The sequence below is a fragment of the Hyperoodon ampullatus genome, assembly GCF_949752795.1.
Source record: "Hyperoodon ampullatus genome assembly, chromosome: 17".
NCBI lineage: Eukaryota > Metazoa > Chordata > Mammalia > Artiodactyla > Ziphiidae > Hyperoodon > Hyperoodon ampullatus.
The window spans coordinates 65,810,625-65,834,896 of NC_136930.1; the positions used below are offsets into that span (position 1 = coordinate 65,810,625).

At 47.9% G+C, this 24,272-nt stretch overlaps 1 long non-coding RNA gene across 3 annotated transcripts in view; it reads left to right on the forward strand.

The window, feature by feature from the left end:
• Positions 1 to 8,986: 8,986 nt before the first annotated feature.
• Positions 8,987 to 24,272, forward strand: part of LOC307065659 — a 345,545-nt gene continuing 330,259 nt past the window's right edge. For all 3 annotated transcript variants that reach the window (XR_013811344.1, XR_013811345.1, XR_013811346.1), the window contains exon 1: positions 8,987 to 9,043. This is a non-coding gene — a long non-coding RNA (uncharacterized lncRNA). The remainder of the gene's footprint in view (positions 9,044 to 24,272) is intronic.

Genomic DNA, 24,272 nt, shown 5'->3' on the forward strand with positions numbered 1-24,272 from the left:
GAGAGTTAGATGGGAGTTGGATGGAATCCATTGGAATGTGTTCCAGAGACTACCAGCTGTACACCAAGTCCATTTCCTCTTTTGGGGGCACACAGTATGTCACTGAGTTCCAGCAAAAGAATGTGAATGGATGTGATGGGAACGACTTCTGGTCTGGCCCAAGCTCACTCCTGCCCTAGAACAACTAGAATGGTGACCCCCGGGGCAACTTGGAAGCTACACATTAAAGATGAGCTGTTATCAGCCCAGAGCCCCAAATGACTGGCTGGCAGGGCTGTCTCTCTACCTGAGCATCTGCTGGGGACTATTACTGTCAAAGATGAACACAGTCAGACTTTAGTTAAAGCAGTGAAAACAAGTATTATTCAGTAACTACTGACAGTAGGGGAAGAGCTGAGCTCCATTCTGACTTGTACACAGGTGACTGGGTGTTTTAAAGGGAGAAGGAAGGAGAAGGGAGGGGGTGAGCGGGGACTCAGTAGAACCAGGGAAGTGAAAAATTACAAAAATTGGGAAGTGGGGCTTCCCTGGTGGCACAGTGGTTGAGAGTCCGCCTACCGATGCAGGGGACACGGGTTCGTGCCCCGGTCCGGGAAGATCCCACATGCCGCAGAGTGACTGGGCCCGTGAGCCATGGCCACTGAACCTGCACGTCCGGAGCTTGTGCTCCGCAACGGGAGAGGCCACAACAGTGAGAGGCCCGCGTACTGTAAAAAAAAAAAAAATTGGGAAGTGGAAGGGGTGGTTGTCCATGTGAAACCCATCTGGGTTTGCTAACGGATGCTTGTTGAAATTAGGGTCCTTCCCTCCCAACAGAGGCTGGGAAGCAGGGTCCCTATCTTCGGGTGTTGGCTGGAACAAGCAGTCAATTCTTTGGCAGCCTTGAATTTTCTCAGGCTGATACTTTTAGCAGGGCTAGGGTCATCCTAGGGGTACTGCCTTGAGCTCTTAGAAACTATGTTAGTGTTTGTTCAAGCCTTATGGTCTAAGGTTAAGGTCTAATAGAGAAGAGAGCTCAGCAGAGCCTGGCTAGAGTTCGGTCAAGGACAGAATCTTTGTTATCCCTCTACTGGGTTTGTTCCATTAGTTTACAAGTGAAACCTAAGAGACACTGACAAAGATAGGTACAGGCCAAGGGTTTAAGTACTGATAATTCTTAACAATGTTTATTAAGAGCTTACTGGGGCCAAACACTGTACCACAACCTACACCTGCAAAGCCTCTTTTAGCCCATTGTAGGACTCTGAGAAATAGATGTTTTTATATGTTTATATATAAATACACACACACACACACACATACACATACAAGTTGAAGATCTGTGTGGTCAATAACATTTTTCATCATGTGTCTGGAGAGTGGCAGAAGCAGATTGGAATCAGGTCATTTTGGCTCCAAATTCAGTGTCATGACCACACAGCATTGGTTTCTTGTGTTCAACAAGTTTGGAAAGACTTGTAGATGCCAGGTAACCCATTTTGACCTGAGACCCAAGTACAAAGACCTAGGATGTTGAAAGGAAAAGATTCTACTTTTCCAGGGACCCCTGAGCCTGAAAGACCACTGAGTCTGGATATTGGGGTGGATAAAGTGTAGAGGAGCCAGGAATGACAGGAAGATGGTGACCCCAAGAATCAGGACTGAACCAACAGCCAAGGAAACGTGGTGGGAAGGGACAGCATGTGCCTAGATTAAACATTAGCTAATGTTTAATCATGAATCAAGTCATAAGTGCCACACAAGACCACACATCTAACTTCCTTTGACTGTGTGCATTGGAGTACCCCTAACTTCTCCCCAAACAGAGAAAGGATATCTATGCATTGAAATGATTTGGAGACCATTCTTCTGACTTCCCTTAACTATGTAGATTGGAGTACCCTAATTTCTCCCAAACCAGAGAAATGATATGCATTCAAATGGCTTGAAACCCAGTGGACAGATAAAAGGCAGAGGCACATCCAGAAAGATGAAGTACCCTGGAGGCATATATACAGTAGAAGAAAGGGACTTTGGGAAAAATCTAACTGTAGTCCTCGTTTGGCCTGTAACTAGCTATGTCACTGTGGGCAGGTCAGTTTCACCTTTCAGAGCCCATGCACACACAGGAGATTGGTTTGGAAATTTTCCAAGGTCTCTTTTAGCCATGCCAGTCTGGTCATTGGCAGTTGATCATCTAGGCTAGATTCCACGGGAGCAGATCTCTCCAGAAGGTGTCCTCTCTCCTCTAACAGGACAAGTAAGATAAAAAGTGTGGTCTTTCTTATGTATAGAGGCTGCAACTCGTTCAGAATCACAAAACTGTACCCTGTGGAAGAGCTAGAAGTGATTGTCTCCTTAGGCCCTTTCATTATACAGATAAAGAATCAGAACAGAAGCACAGAGAGGGGAAGTCATTTACTAAAGTCACACAGCTCTACACTAGCAAGCCTGTAACTAAGACCCTGCTTTTGGATACTGAGTATGGGGTTTATTTCAAAACAGCCTACTGCATCGGTATTGGAGAAAGAGTAGAAGGGAATTACTATTTACTAAGCACTTACTATGTGTGAGACTCCACCTTTGATTCTGTACTCATTGTACAAATATTTAACAAGTTTTACTGAGTACCTGTTATGTGCTAGGCCCTGGGGATACAGAGGTGAACACGACAGACAAAGTCTCTCCTTGGAGCTCACATTCCAGTGATGGGGGAGTGAGGATAACCAATAAACCATAAATAAATAAATAAGAAATTATCAAATAGTACTAGCAAGTATATACCCAGAAGTGATATCTAGAAAATAAAAGTGCTACATATAGACCAGGCAGCTTCATTACATGAGGGGATGGAGCCCACCTCTCAGAGTTTATCTTATCTTACCCTCACAAACATGCTGAAAAGTAGGTATTTTATTATTTTTATTGCTCAGATAAGGAAACTGAGATTCAGACTTGCCCCAAGTCAGATAGATAGTTATTAAAAGTTCACTACAGATCCCACTGCAGATTCTCTCTGGTCCAAAGACCATGCCTCACTTCACTGTATCCTGCAGTGAGTTTTCAAAAGAATGAAAATATATACACAAAGTATATACATATTGGTACATACCATAGCTGACTGAGATTAGATGTTTGATAAACGGTAGCTGATTTGTTTCCTTGCAGTTCTTGTCTACTGGAGTCATCTTTAGTATCTCAAACCTAGTATCTCTTTTAATGACCTCACTCGTGAGGAAGGCACCTGACTTGGTCTGTGGGTAGAGGCTACAGCTACAAAACAGAAATTTCTCTGTGCTTGGAATTTACTAACTTGCGAGTTAGGGAATGAACTCTATCACTTAAGTAAGACTCAGGAGCATTAAACTCTAACCTAAGATGCTAAATCACCCAGTCCAGGATGAAATTCAGCAACAGATCTCCTTGTTTTCCTGACCTTGCAGGTAAGATTGAGGACATGGCTTTTAGCACAGACTTCTGAACATCAGCATTCAGATTGTTTTGCAGGATTTGCTGTGTTGATGTGCATTTTCATATTTCAAATTACTAGCAAGGTTCCTATTCTCTCCTGCAAGGAAAAGTTCCAGACTCTATAATCTAAGAAAGCTCAATTTAAGACAGATTAAGAAGATAAGAAGTTAAAAGGAAACTATTAAAACAACTAGAAGAAAAAAAAAATTTTAGGTCTTCTATTTAAGACGCTCTCCAAACTGCAGAAACCTCAACTCAAACTGATGAGGCAGACACTGCTCATTGGTTAACACAACCCCGTTCCTTATCCCTTCCTGCATTGCTGCTTTTGCTATAGAGGTTAGAAAAACCAGGTACTTGCTACTTTAGCTTCACTTACAGCTAGCAGAGGCCATGTGACAGTTCCAGCCAATGAGACTGGATGTCTACCAAGGGCTGCTGGGAAGACTTGCTTTTTTCCTGGTAAAAGGGTCAGACTTGGCTGATGCTGCTCATTTCATTTTGCTCTGCTTTAACCACAGACGTGATGCTTAAGGCTGTAACAGCCACCCGAGAGCTACAAATGAGCCACTGCACTAATACCAAGTAGGCTCCAGACTACTGGTTTGTGGGAAATATAAATTCTTATTTGTTTAAAGCACTTCTCCTCGGATTTTCTGTTACCTGCAGCCAAAAGCACTCCTAAGGGTAACCATTGTCTTAAACAACAAAGAAATGTATTCCTTTTTTCTTTTTTTAACCTAAGAAGAGAAATGATAACTTCTTTCATCTCTCCCTTAGGATTAAGTTTTCACTGCCATTCCCCAATAGCTTTCCTTTCACATGCTGTTGTATAGAATTGGATCAGCCAGTCCATTCCTGAATTGGTCACTAACAGGGGAGATAGAATGACATTCTAGACTTACACTGATTGTTGGGTGGAATAGACATTTATTTAGGCATCAACCAAAACATGCTCAACAGTGGATAAATGTGATCACAGTATAGGTAGGGACTTCCTGAACATAAAAACAATAGGAACACATCACACACTCAAGGGCTGATAGATATGAGCTTATTGAAATTAAAGAGTATTCATAAAGCAACCCATTATAAACAAAAAGAAAAAGCAAATGAGAGAGCTGGGAGAAATACTTGCAATTTATATAGCAAATGAAGTGTTAATATCTCATAAATCACTTCTGAGAATTTACCCTAAGGAAATCATTGAGGACATATGCAAAGATTTAGTCACAAGGATGTCTGTAGTAGTACTGCGTTTAATAATGAAAATTTGCAAGTGAGATGAATTTCTAGCAATAAGGTACTAGTTAAGTAAAATATGATACAAACTTACAATGGAATGCTTTAAGACTGTTAAAAAGTAATGTTGTTGGGACTTCCCTGGTGGCACAGTGGTTAAGAATCCGCCTGCCAATGCAGGGGATATGGGTTCAAGCCCTGGTCCAGGAAGATGCCACATGCCGCGGAGCAACTAAGCCCGTGCGCCACAACTACTGAGTCTGCGCTCTAGAGCCTGCGTGCCACAACTACCGAAGCCGGCGAGCCACAACTACTGAAGCCCGTGCGCCTAGAGCCCGTGCTCTGCAACAAGACAAGCCACCGCAACGAGAAGCCCGTGCACCACAACGAAGAGTAGCCCCCGCTCGCCACAATCGCATGCAGCAATGAGGACCCAGTGCAGCCCAAAACAAAATAAATAAATAAATAGATATAAAATAAAAAAAAATAAAGTTATAAAAATTATTAAAACAAAAAAATCTGCCTGCCAATGCAGGGAACACGGGTTCAATCCCTGGTCCGGGAAGATCCCACATGCCGCGGAGCAACTAAGCCCGTGCGCCACAGCTACTGAGCCTGCACTCTACAGACTGTGAGCTATAACTACTGAGCCCACGTGCCACAACTACTGAAGCCCACGTGCCTAGAGCCCGTGCTCCACAACAAGAGAAGCCACTGCAATGAGCAGCCCGCGCACCACAGCGAAGAATAGCCTCCCTCACCGCAACTAGAGAAAGCCCGCGGGCAGCAATGAAGACCCAAAGCAGCCAAAAATAAATAAATAAATAAATTTATAAAAAACAAAAAAAGTAATGTTGTAGAAATGTATGTACTGTCATGGAAAGACCATTGTGATGTATTACTAAGTGACAAAAGTAGAATACAGATCATGTATATCATGTGATTCTATCTTCCTGTGTGCAAATAAGTATCTAGAAGGCTATATGTCCCAGAGTTAACAATAGCTATTTCTGGTAGGTGATATATTTGCTGATTTTCTTTTTATAGTGAGCTACTTTTCTTAAAAAAGAAAAAAGAACAAAAGAAAAAGATAAATAAAAGGAACTTAATTTGGGGAACAAGTACCAAAAAGTAAAAGAACACCTCCACAGAAAAATGGGCAGTGGGTCTGAGCAAAACATGTTCATAAAAAAAGTGCAATGAGCCAAAAAACACATATGGGAGTTTTCATTCTTGGTAATAATCCAACATGCAATTAAGACAAAACTGACATGCAATTATTTTTTCCCTTCCTTTTTTTCTTTCTTTCTTGCCCATTGAACTGGAAAGCTTCTCCCACAAGAAAAGAATGCTGTTTTGGGGATGGAATGAAATGTGCAATCTCACAGGTAAAACTTTTTGATGAAAAATTTGTCAATGGGCAGTTTCAAAAATCCTCATTCTCACTGACCCCACAAGTCTACTTCAGAACATGGAGTCTATGGAATGGAATAGAGGTTCCCAGTAAGGCTCATGTCCAGAATTTCCATGTCAGTTTTCTACGTAACGAAGAAGAGTGATTGATTGGAAACAGTTTAATTGTTCAGGCAGAGAGAAAGGGTTAAATCTCTTATGCTGGATTCACATGCTACATTATTAAACAAGTATTTGAAAGCATATTTAATTACAGAGATTTAATGCCCTAGGGAAATGTTCCGGATATGAAGAGGAGTTAAAGAAAAGCAGGTTATAAAGAAGCATATGTGATATCCTAATTTTGAAGAAAAGAAACAAAATCATATTCATGTGCTTAAATTCAGCATACCTTTAAGAAAGATAGAAATAATAAGTCAAAATGTTAATAATAGGTATTTCAGGTAGTGGGATTATGAACAATTTTGGTGTTCTTTACATTTCTGTACTCTCAAATTTTGCACAATAAACATTCATTTGTACATTACTAACCAGAAGAAAAATCTGAAAACTATAAAGATATGCAATGAGCCCTGTGTGACAACCCTTGTTGAAATTAATAAGCACTAATATCTTTCAGGTACCTACAAAGTGCCAGGCACTGTGCTATATGTGAATTGTTTCAATTCATTCTCACAACAGTTCTGTGATGAAACTACTCTTTTGGGACCCATTTTATAGATGAGGAAATTGAGGCACAAACAGCTAAAGGGATTTGCCCAAAGTCATACAGCTAATAGATTCAAACTCAGGTTTGTCTGACTCCAGAGTCCATATTCTGAACCAACTCATAAGGACACTATTTCTCCAGAATGAAAGTCCTAGGTACACATTTCCTCCTTACATTTATTGATTAACTATTTATTTATTTATTTATTTATTTATTTTGTGGTACGCGGGCCGCTCACTGTTGTGGCCTCTCCCGTTGCAGGGCACAGGCTCCGGACACGCAGGCTCAGCGGCCATGGCTCACAGGCCCAGCCACTCCGCGGCATGTGGGATCCTCCCGGACCAGGGCATGAACCCGTGTCCCCTGCATCGGCAGGCGGACTCTCAACCACTGCGCCACCAGGGAAGCCCCTAAAGAGGGATTTTAAAAAAGGAAAAATGTGAATTTAAGATTAATGCTTCAGGGATCCAGAGAGGGTGAGCAGAGTCAAGGTCAAGGTTGATGAGTCCTGGGTCAAGGCATCTTTTCAGCCAGGAGAGGCGCCAAGGCAGACAGCTAACAGGAAGGATACCTTAGCCAGGTTAGGGTCTCAGGGAATGGAATTGAAGTTGCTGTTGGAAGCTGGACCCCTCCTGGCTTGAGGGCACCCAGCAGGAGCACACCGGCTTCCCCGTGGGTGACAGAGGTCGGTTCCAGGGAGAACTTTTAAGCAGTGAAAGGGCTAAATTCTCACAGTTCCTACAGTGCCTATACAGATGCTGAGGTTTGACAACTGGAGCTCAGAGACCTGTCCAGACCCTCGCAGGAAGCCAGGCACAAAACAAGTGTTCCATGATTATAAATGAATCTGTGTAGTAGGCGGTACACGGAGCATCACCTGAAGATTTTTTTTTTTTTTTCTTTTTCTAGAGAGGAGAACCATTCACTTCGGGAAGAAGCCACTGGAATAGGAGAAACTGCATAAAACAGGGGAGGGAGGGAGGGGCCCAAGGCCGCTGGGTGGGTTAAAATGATAGGGGAGGTAAGGCACTGGGTGGGGGACAGAGAGGCAGCCTTCGCTTCCATAATGTTGAAATCACACACTTGTGTGTCTGTCTTTTCACCGGACTGTGACCTCCTTCTACGGCTTGTATCCCCATCGCCTAGCAGGGCGCCCGGTTCCCCTAAGTGCTCCATAGATGATGAACTGAAGGGAGGCAGCTCCTCGCTTCGGTTAGGTCCTGGGCTCTTGTAGAGAAAGCAAGATAAACACATACCCCGCCGGAGGCCAGGGTTCTCTTGTTCCTTTGCGGGAGACTACTGGGCATTCACAGGGGTAGTTTAATACTCCGGAGTGGAGGGATTGGTGCAGACAGCCGGCCCTCTGCACTGATTTGCCAACCTCAGCCCTGTGGGACAGCTGGAGACGTCGAAGGAGGTGGGAAAGTGCGTGCGCCCCTCTTACCAGGCCCGCGGATGCTGGTGGTACCCAAGGAGGCGCCCGGATCACTAGAGATAGAGCTAAGCCAGGGGTCTTCTGCGCGAAGTGCTCCCGTCTCCGAGCATCCTGGTTCATCTACTTCACTAAACTCGCCTTCCCCATCTGGCAAGTGGGAAGGCTTTCAGCCTCCAGGACCCCTGGGGGCGGGGCGGGGGGCAGAGAGCAGGACTGCTGAAACCGCTGCACGCAAGTGAATGGGCATCACCACGGGGTTCGAGCTGGCTCTCTCGGGCCGCGGCGCGAGCGTGGCCAGGTCCCCCAGCCCGGTGCGGAGCGTGCCCTCCCCGCGCCATCTGGGCCCCCGGCGGCCCAGGCCCTCCCCGCCTCCGCGCGCGGCCCTCCGCGGCAAGATGCCCCGAGCTGCTCCGGCCGCGGGCGGAGGGGCTCGCGGGGCGGCGGGCCGGGCGGCGGGGAGCTGGGGGACGCGGGCAGCGCTGGGGCCGAGGACGCACGCGGCCAGTCGGGCGGCGCGCGCTTTCCCCTCCCCCGCAGCCCGGAGCGCGAGCCGCCGTGACGTCACGGGCCGCCCTCCAGCCCCGCGCTCCAGCGGGCCGAGCGCGTGCGGCCGCCGAGCACATGGGCCCGCGGGCCGGGCGGACTCCGGGCGGCCGGGACCCGGAGAATCAGCGAGGGGCCGCGAGCGAGGATGGGCCCCGGCACGCGCCTGGAACCCCCTGAGTGGATTTCCACACGGAAAGGCTGTTGGCGGCCCCGGTGACCTGCGGAGACACGGCTGAATCCACCTTCCAGTAAGTTAGAATTCTGTCCTCTGCCTTTCTGGAAACTCGGAAGCCTCGGCCTTGCGGGTCGGGATGCGCGGTGAGTAACTGGACGGAAGGAAGGGGCTTGCGGATGCCAATGGGTGTGTTCACCGTGCACTTTTCTCATCCCCAGACTCTGGACTGGCAGCGAGTTTGGGCGTTTGGGGTGGGGGGAGGGGAAGAGGGTGACATCAAATGGCCCTTGCAGTGAGATAATTCTGGATTTGTGCTCTTGCTGAAAAGCGTGTTATTATCTAACCTCCCAATATAGACCCCCCCCTCCCGTCGGTACGGGTTTGGATCCGCAGAGACGGTCTGGAGGCCCCTTTTGCTAACCGAGAGGTCTGTGAACCATACGATGCGACCTCCATCCTCTGACCGTCTCCTCCCCCTTAACCCCTACAAGGTGATTTCCGAAAACTCAGCAACTCTGTTTTTTGAAACTTTCTCTGCTTCTGCATTGCACTTACTGATTTGCCGGGGCCCTCACTCCCCTATCATGGTAATTCTTTTGGCATGGATTGTTGATTTGGTTAGATTTATCCTCCCTAGGCTAATGTGCTCTTACTCATGCCAGTGTTTGGGGTCCGGAGTGTAGGCTTTCGGGAAGCGCAGCCATGAGGCTGCATGTGTTCGGTGCGCGGATACACCATGCATTTTCCTGAGAGTTGGCAGGCATGGAATATTCTTGTGTTCACTCGAGCCCCTGACCTCAGGCCCTTCTGTAAGTTGGGAGAAGAGAGGAACTCCCTTGTGAGGGGTTTTAGGGAGAAGAGGGTGAGGTTGTGGTGTTTCCTTTCTGGTCTTCTGTTCTCCAGAGAGAGGCTGGCAGCCCCGTCTCATCCCTCCGCTCCCCCACCACTTGGCGTCCTGGCTACTGGAGCTGTTTAGTTGCTGGAGAAAACCCTGAAGAAACGTGTGTTTGTCTGCGGTGGCTGGGCGGGGCTCTGAGGAGGTAGGGACTGCATCTGCTCTGCTGCTTGTCATAGGGTGTCGCAGGCCTCTTTTGCATACTGGCAGTGACAAGTTGAGGCTTGTTCGTTTGACACAGTCCTGTGGTCACAGTGAATCTCTCTAAAGCTCTAACCAGTGGAGAAGAGGGTTGTATGGATCCTCTGAACTCTGAGTGGGACTTCCTGAGAGATTTATTAGGAGAAAAACCTTCCTGGAAGCAGCAGCAGAACAAACAGAGAATCGCTGGCTGGGCAGAGCCTCGTGGCCTGGTCTCCACTATCTGGGAGCAGTTACATCTTGGAGGTGAGGAGTGCCTCGTGGTCTGAGGCCTTGGCACGAGGGCCCGACTGGAATTCCATGCATGGGTCTGGTGCTGGAAAGGCTCGGTGGGTGCAGGGCCGATCATAATGCTGTACCCAGTGAACTCCCCGGGGGGATTTGTTATGTGATCACATTTTTGTTTTGCCTGGTTAAGCGTGGCTTTTATTCTTGTTGTTGCTTTGCCGACTTTGAGTGCAGAATTTTGCATAAACCAGGCTTCCCCTGAAAAGTAGAAGAAATCAGTTTCTTTTTCTGGTTGCTTTTCCTCTCTCTTCCTCCGTCTCCTCTCCGTCCCTCCCCCATGCTGTCCGGTTTGTCCTTTCTGTCCAGGGCTGGAGCTTTTCCGGACTGGAAAGAGGGAGTTCTGAAATATCAGAACTCACGCCCTCCGCACCCCCCACCAGCCCTGCAACTGATTTGTGTGATTGCTGGTCTGAAACCCGGTGAATTCTCACCGTCCATATCCAGTTGATCTCTTGTGCTTTAGCTTTTTTTTCTTCCTCCTGAATGGCAGGCAGGCAGGCTGGGTTTGGGAATCTGTGTCCCAGGGCCTTCTGCCTGCCCGGGATGGACAGTTTTCTCGGACAGCTCAAGTAAAGAACCTCCTGGACGATAAGACAGCCTTCCTTTATTCCTCTTTGTGTGATTCTCCCTGAATTTGGTCACACCAGTGGCGGTGTTGACCCTTTCCTGCGGAAGTGAGGACCTGGTCCGTATTCTTTGGCGAGGTAGCCGCGGGCCTGCTAACGAATGGCTGCACTTCACTGTGTGTTAGATGTCAGATGGCCTCCTGGATGCTCAAGCTTTTTACTTTGTATTTCCTTTCCTAGTTGGCTGGAGACATGGCATTCTCCCTGTTTGTTTGTTTTTTTAAAAACTCCGGATGCTGGTTTGTAATCTCTGTAAGAGGCCAGGACTCCTTTATATACCCTGTGTCTGCTGGGTGGGGGGAAACCCTGAATCAAGATGGAAACAGAGCAACGACGTGGAATAATTTGGACCCTGGATGAGTTCCGTTGGTGGTCACTTTTACCCCTTCCCTAGGAAACCTCAGAAACTCTAGGCCTTACAGGAGAATGCTGCTAAAATGGGTCCTTTGACGGGTTCTTCCTCTATCTCTTCCGTTTTTCTGGTCCCCAGTAATCTAAGGATCTAATAACAGTAATAGTAAATGATAATAATAATAGTTTCTTTCTTTTTTTTTTTTTTTGGCCATGCCGTGTGGCACGCGGCATCTTAGTTCCCCCACCAGGAATCGAACCCGCACCCCCTGCAGTGGAAGTGTGGAGTCTTAACCACTGGACCGCCAGGGAAGTCCCAATAATAGAAGTAGTTTCTATAGTAACATTGAAATCGTATATCAGGCCAAGCATGTTCTTCCCATTTCATGCTCGCTATAGCCTCACCAAGGCAGTTATGATAAAACGTCTAGCAGTGATGGAGTTCTTATGACGGGCCAGCCTCAGTTCTAAATGCTTTAGATATGTTATCTCATTTAATCTCCCAACCATCACATAAGGTAGTATTATTATCACTATTTTGCAGATGGGGGACCCACAGCTCAGAGAGATTAAAAATATCCCTACCCTCACCGCCAGGTCACACAGCTAAGGCGTGGCAGAGCCGCTGGGATTTGGACCTGGGCCATCTGGCTCCCTGGGGCCACTCCTAGAAGTTAGAGGACAGCGAAACTAAAAGCAAGCAAGGATGCTTCTCGGCCTGGAGCAGGAAGGATCAAGTGTGCTCCCCAGGCTGCCCTCCTCCCCCGGCACAGATGGAAACCCCAAACCCTGTGTGAAGACACTGCCTGCTCTGGCTGCCGGCCCGTTCCACCAACACTGGGGTCAAGAAGCCATGGGAGGGGGGCTGCAGTGTTTGGAAAATTCTGGACGGGGGTCTGGGGAGCCTGCGCAGAGCCTCAGTCTTGGTGTGAAATCTGTGGGCATTTGCAAAACGCTCCATCCAGGCGTCCTGCCTGGCTTTGTGACCAGCATATAATCACTGTGAACGTTCAGAGCAGACGGGAGACAGAGCTCTTTCTGCAAATGATCACATACCCTCCCGCCCACCCCCTGCCCCCGCCCCCCAAACTATCTGAGTACCTGTCTCTCTCCTGGGTGTGTTTCGGTCCTGTAGCAGCCCTAACAATACACGGATTGTGGTGGCCCCGCTCCCAACCCTGTCATTAAAAACAAAAACAATGCCAGCCCATAAACACAAGGTTCACATACACGAGGCCAAAATGGTCTCGGTCATTTTTTAATTCCAGAATTTTGAATGTTTTTCTTTTATTTTCTCTTCCTCTTTCTTCTGAGGGGGGCAGGCAGGGGTATGGGGTGTTGTTTTGCTGGTGCCTGGTGGGTAATCTGAGCCCCAGGGCTATTTGTTTACCTGCCTCTTTTCCCTCCTGGACCATGCATTTCTTGGGAGCAGCAGGGGTTGGGGAAGGGGCGGGGTGATGCTGGCAGTCATCTTCATCTGGTGGCTCACGCAGCCCTGGGACTTTGTTGGATCAGGTGGCTGTCAAGAACTGCTTTATTTTCAAGGAAACAAGCGATGTCCAGTCTCCAGTCATTGTCTTCTTAGATGTGAAACAGCCCGACAGGGTGGGAAGCAGAGGGTTTGCCCTGAGGGAAGGGACAGTGAAGAAAGGAAGGAAAACTGAAAGCAGCAGAAGGCACCTGGGTCGCCTGAGGGGCGGTGCAGACCTGGGTTCCTTTGGGGCAAGTTACTTGACCTCTGTAAGCCTGTTTCCTCGCCTATGAAATGGGGATGGTAAAGCACCAGCTTCACCGGTGGCTGTGAGGAGGAAATAGGGGATGAACAGCTGGCGGGTGTTCAGCACAGCCCCTGGGCTCCTGGTAAGTGCTCAGCAAAAGTTAGCTCATATTATTACTGTTACAATTATTGGATTTTATTACTTCCTGTGGCTGCTTGGAGTGGTGGTTTCTGAATACGTTTTAATGCGTAAAGGTAACATTCTGGTTACATAGATCATAAAATGGCAGTGATTCACTAGTGTTCTTTGCAAACATCTGAACAAAACACTGGCTAATAGATGTAAGAAAGAGAAATGGGGAGAGGTCTCAGAAAGGACAGGAATCAGAGGGTGCCCCTCAGGTGTCAGCCTGCTTTTTAATATATATATATATATATAAGTTTTTTTCTTTTTTTGGTTGCGTTGGGTCTTCGTTGCTGCACGCAGGCTTTCTCTAGTTGCTGCGAGCCGGGGCTACTCTTCGTCGCGGTGCGCAGGCTTCTCAATGCGGTGGCTTCTCTTGTTGAGGAGCACAGGCTCTAGGCATGTGGGCTTCAGCAGTTGTGCACACAGGCTCAGCTGTTGTGGCTCGCGGGCTCTAGAGCACAGGCTCAGTAGTTGTGGTACACGGGCTTAGTTGCTCCGTGGCATGTGGGATCTTCCCGGACCAGGGCTCGAACCCATGTCCCCTGCAGGACATTGGCAGGCGGATTCTTAACCACTGTGCCACCAGGGAAGTGCCGTCAGCCTGCTTTTGCAGGTTACTTCAGCTCTTGCTGCTGCACAGAGAGGAGAATAGTTTCCCTCTCCCAGGGATGATGCAAAGCACTTAGCACAGTGGAAGTAAGCTCTGAGGAAGACATAAAAATGATTGTTATTATTGGTTATTCTTCAGGGCTCCCTTTCCCTGGTAATTTGGCCCTAACATTTGCTACTCTGTTTAAGATGGATTGGTTGAGCCATTCATTTACTGAGCATTTGCTGGGTGGCAGGCACTGTTCTAGCTCCTGGAGATCCAGCAGGGAAGAAAAGAAACAAAAATCTTTGTCCTCCTGGAGTTTCCATTCTATCCAAGCCACACAGTGGGTACAGGGTAGTCCCCACAGGGAGTTGGCGAACGGATGGAGGCAGCGCAGGCAAAAACTACACCGACTCCTGACACCACTGTATTAGTAGATGTAAGGTGCTTAGCACAGGGCTGCCATGTGGTAGTGACTATGTAAGTGGTGGTTGCTATATTTATAATTATTGCCTTCCTTTGGGGGCTGCCTCATAAAATAGCAACCTCCCTAACTCCCATTTCCATTCCTGAGTCTCACTGTTGTCCATAGTACTTGTTATGGACTGAACGTTTGTGTTTCTCCAAAATACATATGTTGAAATATTAACCCCCAATGTGATGGTATTTGGAAATGGGGCCTTTGGGAGGTAATTATGGATAGGTGAGGTCATCAGGGTGGGGTCCTTGTGAGGTGATTAGTGCCCTTATCAGAAGAAATAGCAGGGAGCTTGCCTCCTCTCTCTGGCCATGTGAGGACACAGCAAGAAGGTAGTTGTTTACAAATCAGGAAGTTAGCTCTCATCAGAAACCAGATTGGCCAGAACCTTGGTCTTGGACTTCCTAGCTTCCAGAACTGTGAGAAATACCTTTCAATCATTTAAGCTACCCCGTCTGTAGTATTTTGTTATGGCAGCCTGAACAAACTGAGACAGTACTAATCGATACCGTATATCTGTCTTCTCTCCTGAAATGGTAAACTCTGTAGGGCTGAGGGCTTCATTCATTCATTCATTTATTCATTTTCATCAATTTAACACATACTTATTGCATGCCTACTCTGTGCCAAGCAGGGTTCTAGGTGCTGGGGATGCAGAAAGGAACAAGAAAGATGTTGCACGAATGGTGCTTGCATTGCAGCTGGGGTAGACACTGGGAACAGCAGACATAATAAACTGAGGACATTCACAGTGTATTTGAGGGTAATGTGTTCTATGGGAACAAGTGGAGAAGAGTCAGGGTCTGGAGGGCTGGGGTGGGCTGCAGTGTTAAGGTGGCTTCAGGGCACGCTCTGTTGACAAGCTGATACTGGAGCAGCCTTGAAAGAGGTGAAGGAGTTAGTCTTAGAGGATGGTGTTCCTGGCCCAGGGAAGAGCCAGGCTCGAGGCTGAGGGCAGGGCTGGGCCTGTGAGAGGGAGGAGCAGGATGAAGAACGGATTGGAGTGGTGAGAGCGAGGTGGACAGAGGTGGAAGGGGAAACCAGAGCAGTGTTCAGCGACGTTGCACATGAAGTCTCCAGGCCTTTCTAAAAGACTCTGTCTTGTGCACAGTAAAATGGGGGGTGACTGAAGGGTTTAAAACAAAAACCTGATTTGCTCTGATTTAGCTTTCAAAATGATCAATCTGGCTGCTGTGTTGAGAAGAGACTAAATCTAGGCCAGAAGCCAGGGCACCCGGGTCAAACTACAGGGGATGCAGGTGCTTGGTCCAGGCTGGTAGTGGTGGACAGGAGCTTCTGGACTGCTCACTGTTGTATCCCCAGGCATCTAAAACTGCCCTATCCAGTGTGGTAGCCACTAGCTTTACGTAGCCACTGAGCACTTGAAATGAGGCTAGTCTGAATACTAAAGAGATATACTAAAATACACATCAGATTTCACCGGGCTTCAGTAGTTGTGGCATGCGGGCTCAGTAGTTGTGGCTTGTGGGCTCTAGAGCACAGGCTCAGTAGTTGTGGTGCACGGGCTTAGTTGTCCCGTGGCATGTGGGATCTTCCTGGTTCAGGGCTCGAACCCATGTCCCCTGCACTGGCAGGCATATTCTTTTTTTTTTTTTTTTGCGATACGTGGGCCTCTCACTGTTGTGGCCTCTCCCATTGCGGAGCACAGGCTCCGGACGCGCAGGCTCAGCGGCCATGGCCCACGGGCTCAGCCGCTCCGCGGCATGTGGGATCTTCCCGGACCGGGCCACGAACCCACGTCCCCTGCATCGGCAGGCGGACTCTCAACCACTGCGCCACCAGGGAAGCCCTAAAGTGATTCTTTTTTTTTTTTTTTTTTTTTTTTCGGTATGTGGGCCTCGCGCTGTTGTGGCCTCTCCCGTTGTGGAGCACAGGCTCTGGACGCGCAGGCTCAACGGCCATGGCTCACGGGCCCAGCCGCTCCGCGGCACGTGGGATCTTCCCGAACCGGGGCACGAACCCGTGTCCCCTGCATCGGCAGGCGGGCTGTCAACCACTGCGCCACCAGGGAAGCCCTGACAGGCATATTCTTAACCACTGTGCCACCAGGGAAGCCCCGCATCTCACTATTTTAAAAGTTGTAGTTAAATACTGTAACTCATGAGATTTGCACTGAAGCCAAATTTGCTGTTATCTGGTGAGATGCGTGATGTTTGTTGCTGTCCATGATATGCTGTGTCATGAACAATTACGTATAGTGTGTATTAAATGCTAGACACATGTGCATATACATCATATGCACCTGTATTAGCTTTTTCTTAACTTCCATTTATTTAGCAGATATTTGTGGGATGCCTGTTGTGTGCCAAGCACTGTTCAAGGTCTTGGATGTTCAGTAGTGATCACAACAGATATGGTACCAGTTCTAAAGGCGCTTATTACTTAGTGGGGAGACAAGCAAACATACGCCAAAAAGTAACTCTAGTGTAAGGAATATGAAAGAATATGAAATCAAATAATGTGGAAGGTAGTGTGTATGAGGTGAGGGAATTCACACTGAAATCCTACATTTGAGTGAGACGTGGAGATTTGGGGGAAGTTAGCCAGAGAAAGAGCAAAGCACAAAGGAGAAGATTGAGAAATATGACTGTACAGTAAAGAAAAAAAGACTGAGAAAAAAAAAAAAAGAACAGCTTTAATAATAAAGAATAAAGGGTTCCCCAAAGTCAACAACAAAAAAACCAAACAGCCTCATAGTAACGTGAGTAAAAGATACATACAAACGGTTCTCAAAAGAAGAAAGCAAAATGGACAGTACATGTGAAAAGATTCCAAATCTCCCTGATATAGTCAGGTGTACTGAGGTCTGATCTGTAGACACTAGAGTCCACCCTGTTTAGTAGACGGCGCTAGGTGGTTTGATAAATGCGCACAGCTGTGTAACATAGTCATGTAATCATCGGCATAAAGATACAGAACATTTCCATCCCCCGCCAAAGTCCCTCCTGCTTCTTTGTAGTCAACCTCCTCCCTGACCCTCAGCTTCTAACAATCACAGATTTGTTTCCTGACCTCATGGTTTGGTTTTGCCTTTTGTGTAGAAATGGCATCGTCCAGGATGTAGCTCTTTGCACCCGGTTTCTCTCCTGAAAGTGAGATCTTCCACGTTGTATGTGTCAGTCGTTGGGTGGATTAGATTGCAGAGTAGTTTCCTCTTCTCTGGATATGCCACTGTTATCCATCTTCCAGTGTGCAAGGACACGTGCGTTGTTTCTGGGGTGCATTTTTTCATGTTTTAAAACGTGCCCCAAAATAGGAAATCTGACGCAAGTCTTGGGGAGGCTGTGTGGGGCATGGGGTCCCCTGATTCAGCTAGTGAGTGTGGGGTTGCTTGAGAGACCAGTTGGCAGCACGCAATGAATTCAAAACATATGTGCAGCCCCATGCCTCGGTACCTTTGAGAATTCACAGCTCATGTTATGTGTTGTTGAAGGATACTTCGAGGTGGGTGTGAATGTCTAAAAGAAAATGGACTGGAAGGATCTAGATCAAATTCACTCTCATCCTCCTGGGAGGGAGGAGAGGATGGGGTTGGTGGTGACGGTCAAAGGCTGCTTTAACTTTACCTTTAATGTTTTATAAGAAGAATATAGACACATATATCACTTCTGCATTTTGAAAGCATATAGTAAGGAAAGCAGACCGTGTGTATGTATGACAACACGTTCATGGTTGTAAATTCAGCAGTGGAGAGGGGAGAAGAGGACAAATTCAATATTTATTTTGGGGAGAGAAAGGACTTCTGCCTGGAGGGCAAAGTTGGAAGGGATCCAGGTGGGACTGAAGAGGTGGCTGAGGGCCTTCCAGTCCCCGTGAGGAGCTTGGACTTTATCCCGAGGGCGACTGGGAACTGTGGGAAGTTTTGAACAGGGGCAGGGACGAGATCAGAGTGGCATTTCAGGGAGACCTGTGCACATGTGGTGTCCTGGGCCTGGGGTCACTGAAGAACATTCTATACTTAATGTGGCTGAGCATACACCAGTGACCCTCTTGTTGGATGTTTGGCTTTTCCTGTTTTTCAAAAGGAAAGAGGAAAAAGAAAAGGGCCTCTGTGTGGGAAGCCCCTGAAATTTACGGGAGAGCAGCTGTAGGAACAGGGGTCCCTTCTGGCATTTATCATATCGGGGTTTATCCCATAGTCCACTTAAGTAATCAGTCATCCAACCAGGGCCAGGGGCAGCTTTGGGATCACTGAGCCAATCTTCTCACTGAGAGATTTCGAAGAGAGATCACTCCTGTCCTTGTGGTGTATCGCTTTTTACAAAACAGACGGTTGCATTCAGTCCAAGAACAACCTATGAGGCTAAGGCCAGACTGTCCTGGATGCTCAGGGAACACCTCCGGTGGAGACCTGGGGCTTCTCCCGCAGGCTGTGCTCTCAATGTCACTGCATCCAGATCACCAGCCTTGCAGCGCCGCTTTCCCCTCAGAACACTTGGGAGGAGATGGCCTCCCAGAAAGTGCTCTTGAAATAGAAGGGGGGCTCGGGGCTGCCCCCTGGCCTTTGCTTGGTGCAGAGTTCCGCTGTCCTCTCGCCACGCCTCGAGGTTGGCCAAAGGCAGTGTCTCCTGCCTGTCATTTCCCTGGACAGTCCATATGTGCCTTCTCAGCTAGAGACATTCCCCACATACTTATCCCACTTTTCCCTGCAAAGGGTTTTGAAAAAAAACGAGGGGTGCCAAAGGATAGGGGAGATCACTGTATCAGTCATGGTGACGTGTGGAGGTGGTCTCAGCAGCCGCGGCTTAGACAGCAGCATACGGTTTTCACATTTTATACCTGAGCAGTTGCTGACACCCTTGACCCTTGATTATGCAACTCTCTCCCCTTTGGTCCAGCAGTGAGACCCGACATCACTGGCGCCAGAACACCCTCTGGAGAGCATCCACCACCGGCCCCAGCTGTCTCCCTGCTCCCACGCCTGGCTTTTAAAAGGGCAAACTAGATCCTGAGACTCAACGACTTGAAAGCTTTTATGGCTTCCCATTATTAGTTCGAGTACCTGCTGTATAATAGACCCTCATGAGTATTGATTGAATTGCTGAGTGATGTGAACCCAGTGATGTGTATCTGGGATAAGGACCCAGCCCTCACCAACCCTCCAGGCTGAGTGCTTTCTGCCAGATGGATGCCTCTGCTTGGATCAGAAGGAAGGCTTGTCTGATTAGAGGCAGCTGGTGAATGTCGGTTTTGGATAATGAAGGTTTGGAATGGCGTTATTCTTTGGAGAGGGTGGGTGCCTGCAGATTCACTTCTGACAGTCACGTCTCACCCAGCTGGGGAGACGGGACAGGTTTCAATTCCTTTCCCACTTCCTCTTCTAATTAACTCCTGTTGATGCTTTATGACTCAGCCTAGGGGTCACCTCCTTCAGGAAACATTCCTTCATCCCCTCCATGCACCCTGAATGATCACAACTCACATCCTGTTGTATTGTGTTGTGGCCATGGATTCCCAACAGGGCTTGCAAATTCAGTTGCTTAGGAAGATGAGCAGGTGATATGAATGCACCAGGTGAACCCGATAGAACACAGTAGGAAGAGTGTGGACTGGCCGGCAACCGGTCCCCTCTCTAGACCAGGTGGCTGCTCTTTGATTCCAGCTCCCCGTCTCCGCCTCCCCATTTCCCCAGGCCAGAAAGGAGATTCACAGCTGCCAGACCTTCTACTTCTGAAAGAGAAGCTGGGTATCATTCTTTTTTTAATTAAAATTCTTCGGATTTTCAAATGCTTCAATTCAGTTTTTTTTTTTTTTTTTTTTGGTACACGGGCCTCTCACTGTTGTGGAGCACAGGCTCCGGACGCACAGGCTCAGCGGCCATGGCTCACGGGCCCAGCCGCTCCGCGGCATATGGGATCTTCCCAGACCGGGGCACGAACCCATGTCCCCTAGCATCAGCAGGCAGACTCTCAACCACTGTGCCACCAGGGAAGCCCTCAATTCAGATTTTTAAAGAAGGCTCACAGGCCAAACAAAACACGTGTGGGCCCGATGTGGCCCCTGGGGCCAGCAGTTTGCAGCCCCTGCTTATGGCTCTCCCTGTTCCATTGCACAAGCTCTTCCAGACATGACGTGCTTTTCTGTGCCCCCAGCACCTTGCAGGGAGCCGGCAGGGCTTGGTGGACGCTCCCTGCTTAAACCCTTATTGACTTGGGTGCTGCAATAGAGCACCTCCCGCATAGACGGCATTAACATTTTTTCTCTTAGAACTGTTTGCACATAATGCTGTTCTGAGTTGCTTCTTCAGCCCCTTGCATGCTTTTGTGATAGGCTGTGTGTCCCTGGAAAACTAATCATTTCCTAAATGTTAACTGCTCTTTTCCTTTTCCCCTTCCCTCTCCACCCCCTCAACACATGTTGGCCTTTTTTGGGGGGGTGGGGGGAAGCCAGACCTTTCGTATCCTGCTGGGCTCCTAAAGTGTTGGTCAGCTGTTATTAGGCAGTGGTGATTTCCGGCTAGCTCATGGACTTTTGCCCTCCAAGTTGGTGAGCTTTTGCTCATTTCCATCGGGGGAAAATGCATGGCTTTCAGATTTCTCTTCGTTTATGGTGAGCCATGGTGGCAAAGCTGCTTAAAGAAACAAGCCAATCAGCTACCAGGAGGAAGCAAAAGTCCCACCCTGTTTTGTTCAGTGTTTTCCATCTTGTTATCTGTCTTCACGTTGTGGAGGCAAAATTCAATAAGGAGCTTAAACTGAGCAAGGCTCTGGAGAAATTAAAAAAAAACATGGATTTGATAGTCTGGAAGATCCATCCTTACCTTCCAGAGATGCAGAGGGAGAGCAAAACCAATGACAATGATGATACAGTGTTAGTGCAGATATAGTGCAGCATCACGTTCTGTATTTAGCGTTATTAGGAGCTACAATAAAATGGCATCATGGAGATATTAAGCCCTGACTCTGTGCCATTGTTAAGAACTTGTCCATATTAATCCATGTAGATAATAACTATGAACTGATTACACAGAAAAATCACAGTGGAACAGTGACATTCAATGACCCGGGATTTACTGTGTGTCTCACTTGCTGGTGCTGTGCTGGGTCTTGTAGCTACACTTGGGGAATCCCTTGAGATCCCCACCCCCCTAGTTCAGTGCAGGGATACAGACATGTGCTTTTGCACATGGCGACAACACCAGGGTGAGGTCGTGGTTGTCAGAGATGGACAGGGTGATGCTGGTTCTCAGGGGATGAAGCAGCTGATGACAAGGGATGGCTTCAGATGGCAGGTGCCTTAGGTGGGTCCATGAGTGTAGGATGACTGAGGTCCAGCTGGTCTGAGGCTTGCGATAGGGTTATGCGTGGCAGGAGGAGAGGGGTTTGCCTGTTACAGAAGGGCTACAGTCTCTGTTTCTTATCTTGGAATGGGAATACTATTTCCTGCCTCTGGTTGGTTGTAAGGATTTGTACTAATAACAATAGTATGATTACTGACAACAGCTGGTGTTCTGTGAGAGCCCACTGTGTGATGGGCACAGTACCAAGGGCTTCCCTTCCATTACCCCATAGACTGATCAGCAGTGCCTTATGGGATAGGAACCATCATCAACCCCGTTTTTCAAATGGGACAAACTGAGGCTCAGAGACGTTAACTGACTTGTCCAAGTTCACACAGCTATCAAAAGGCAGGTTGGGGCTTCTCTGGTGGCGCAGTGGTTGAGAGTCCACCTGCCGATGCAGAGGACACGGGTTCGTGCCCTGGTCTGGGAGGATCCCACATGCCGCAGAGTGGCTGGGCCCGTGAGCCATGGCTGCTGAGCCTGCACGTCCGGAGCCTGTGCTCCACAATGGGAGAGGCCACAACAGTGAGAGGCCTGCGTACCGCAATAATAATAATAATAATAATAATAATAATAATAATAATAATAATAATAACTATAGAAAACTGAAATAAAACATGATCTTACTATGTAATACACTAAGAAAACCAAAATAAAAGGCATAAAAATTAAATAAATAAATAATTAAATAAAAGGCAGGTTGGAAACCAGGTCAGAGTGCAAAGACTAGGTTTGGAACCAATCCATTAACCAATCTATTAACTTCAGATACCCAGGAAGTATAAATATGAATCCTTTTCCCTAAGAAGTTTCTTTTTATTCCCAGCCCTGCTTTCCCATCCCCCTCTTCTTTACGCCCCGCCTCCACCCCCAAAGGGCAGGACAGTTTTGACTTTGGCTGCAAATGTTAGCTATGATAACCCACATCTCTGGTTCTAAACTAGACAATCTCTGGATGGAGATTGAGAGAGAACAGGGGAAAATGAAAATAGTAGTTGTCCTAGGTGATATGAATTACATTAAAATGGCTTCCAGGGCTTCCCTGGTGCCGCAGTGGTTGAGAGTCCGCCTGCTGATGCAGGGGACGCGGGCGGGTTCGTGCCCCGGTCCAGGAAGATCCCACATGCCGCGGAGCGGCTGGGCCCGTAAGCCATGGCCACTGAGCCTGCGCGTCCAGAGACTGTGCTCCGCAACGAGAGAGGCCACGACGGCGAGAGGCCCGCGTACCGTGAAAAAAAAAAATCGTTTCCAGGTTTTGTTGTTTCTGTGTCACAAACCCGTTTTAATTATACCTAGAAATTGGTACTGGTCAGTAAGCATGGGGTTGGGGAGGGCCATGAGCAGACTGACAGAGAAGCTCCGAGGGCGAGGAAAACGTTTAGGTCTCTGGACCAGCATTCTCCTCTCTTGCTCTGGTCATTATTGTAAGTGGCTCGCAAGCTTTAGGCAGCATGGGTGCTTCTGTCTTCTCAAACTCTGACCCCAGACTGTCTGCTTGGAACCTCAGCTTTGCCACTGAATAGCTGCATAGCCTTCAAATCTCTGTGCCTCCTGGTTTCTTCATCTGTAAAATGGGAGTAACAGCCCTGCTGTTCTAGGACGGTTAAGAGGATGAAAGGAGTGAATACACAGAACGCCCTCATCCCTGATGCTGCTTTCTCTGTGAGGTCACAGTGCACACCTGACTTTGCCCAGTTTTTTACCTTCCAGTGTCAATCTGTGCTTTCTTGGGGAAATCAAGTCATTATAAATGATCATTGGTGTGGCCCTCTGTGGTTCACTAAGTTCTCCCAGCAGCAGAATCGTCTTGATGAAATCTAGGTCCGATCACGTAAGTCCTGTTCAGAACCCTCCCGTTAAGTCCTGGTCTCCTTCGGGATGAGCCCACAACCTCACTGTGACCTGGCCCAGCTCAGGGACGTACGACAGGTTGCCCCCCTCCCGTCATCACTTTCCGTGTGGCTTCTCCACCTTCAGTGTCCCTCACCCACCCCAACACATCCCGGTCCTCTGAGCTGTTTTGTTTCCCTGTTTAGCACCCGCCACAGTCTAAAGTCCAGTCTGAGTTATCTGTCTTGCCTGTGATCCGTAACCCCCAATAGAAAACAAGCTTCAAGGGAATTTTGTTCACTTTATTGTCTCCTATATTCCCCGTTGTCCAGCCCAAGGGTCATTGGCTGAGTGAATGAATGCAAATAATCTTTGCATTTCAGTCTGACAACAGACCTGTGAATTGGGGCTTATGATCTACATTGGACAGATAGGAAACTGCAGACTGTTTTCCACAGCAGCTGCACCCTTTTATATTCCCACCAACCATGCACAAGGATTCCCAAATCTCCCCATCCTTGCCAACACTTGTTACATTCTGTTTGTACACTTGCTATCCTGTTTGTTTTTTAATTTTATAATAGTATGTATGTAAGTGGCATCTCATAGTGGTTGTGATTTGCATTTCCCTAATGATGTTGAGCATCCTTTTTTTTTTTTTTTGGCAGCTCCCCGGGCCCCAGCAGTGCAAGTGCCAAGTCCTAACCACTTAACCACTGGACCGCCAGGGAATTCCCTGAGCATTTTTTTTTTTTTTTTTTTTTTTTGCGATACGCGGGCCTCTCACTGTTGTGGCCTCTCCTGTTGCGGAGCACAGGGTCCGGACGCGCAGGC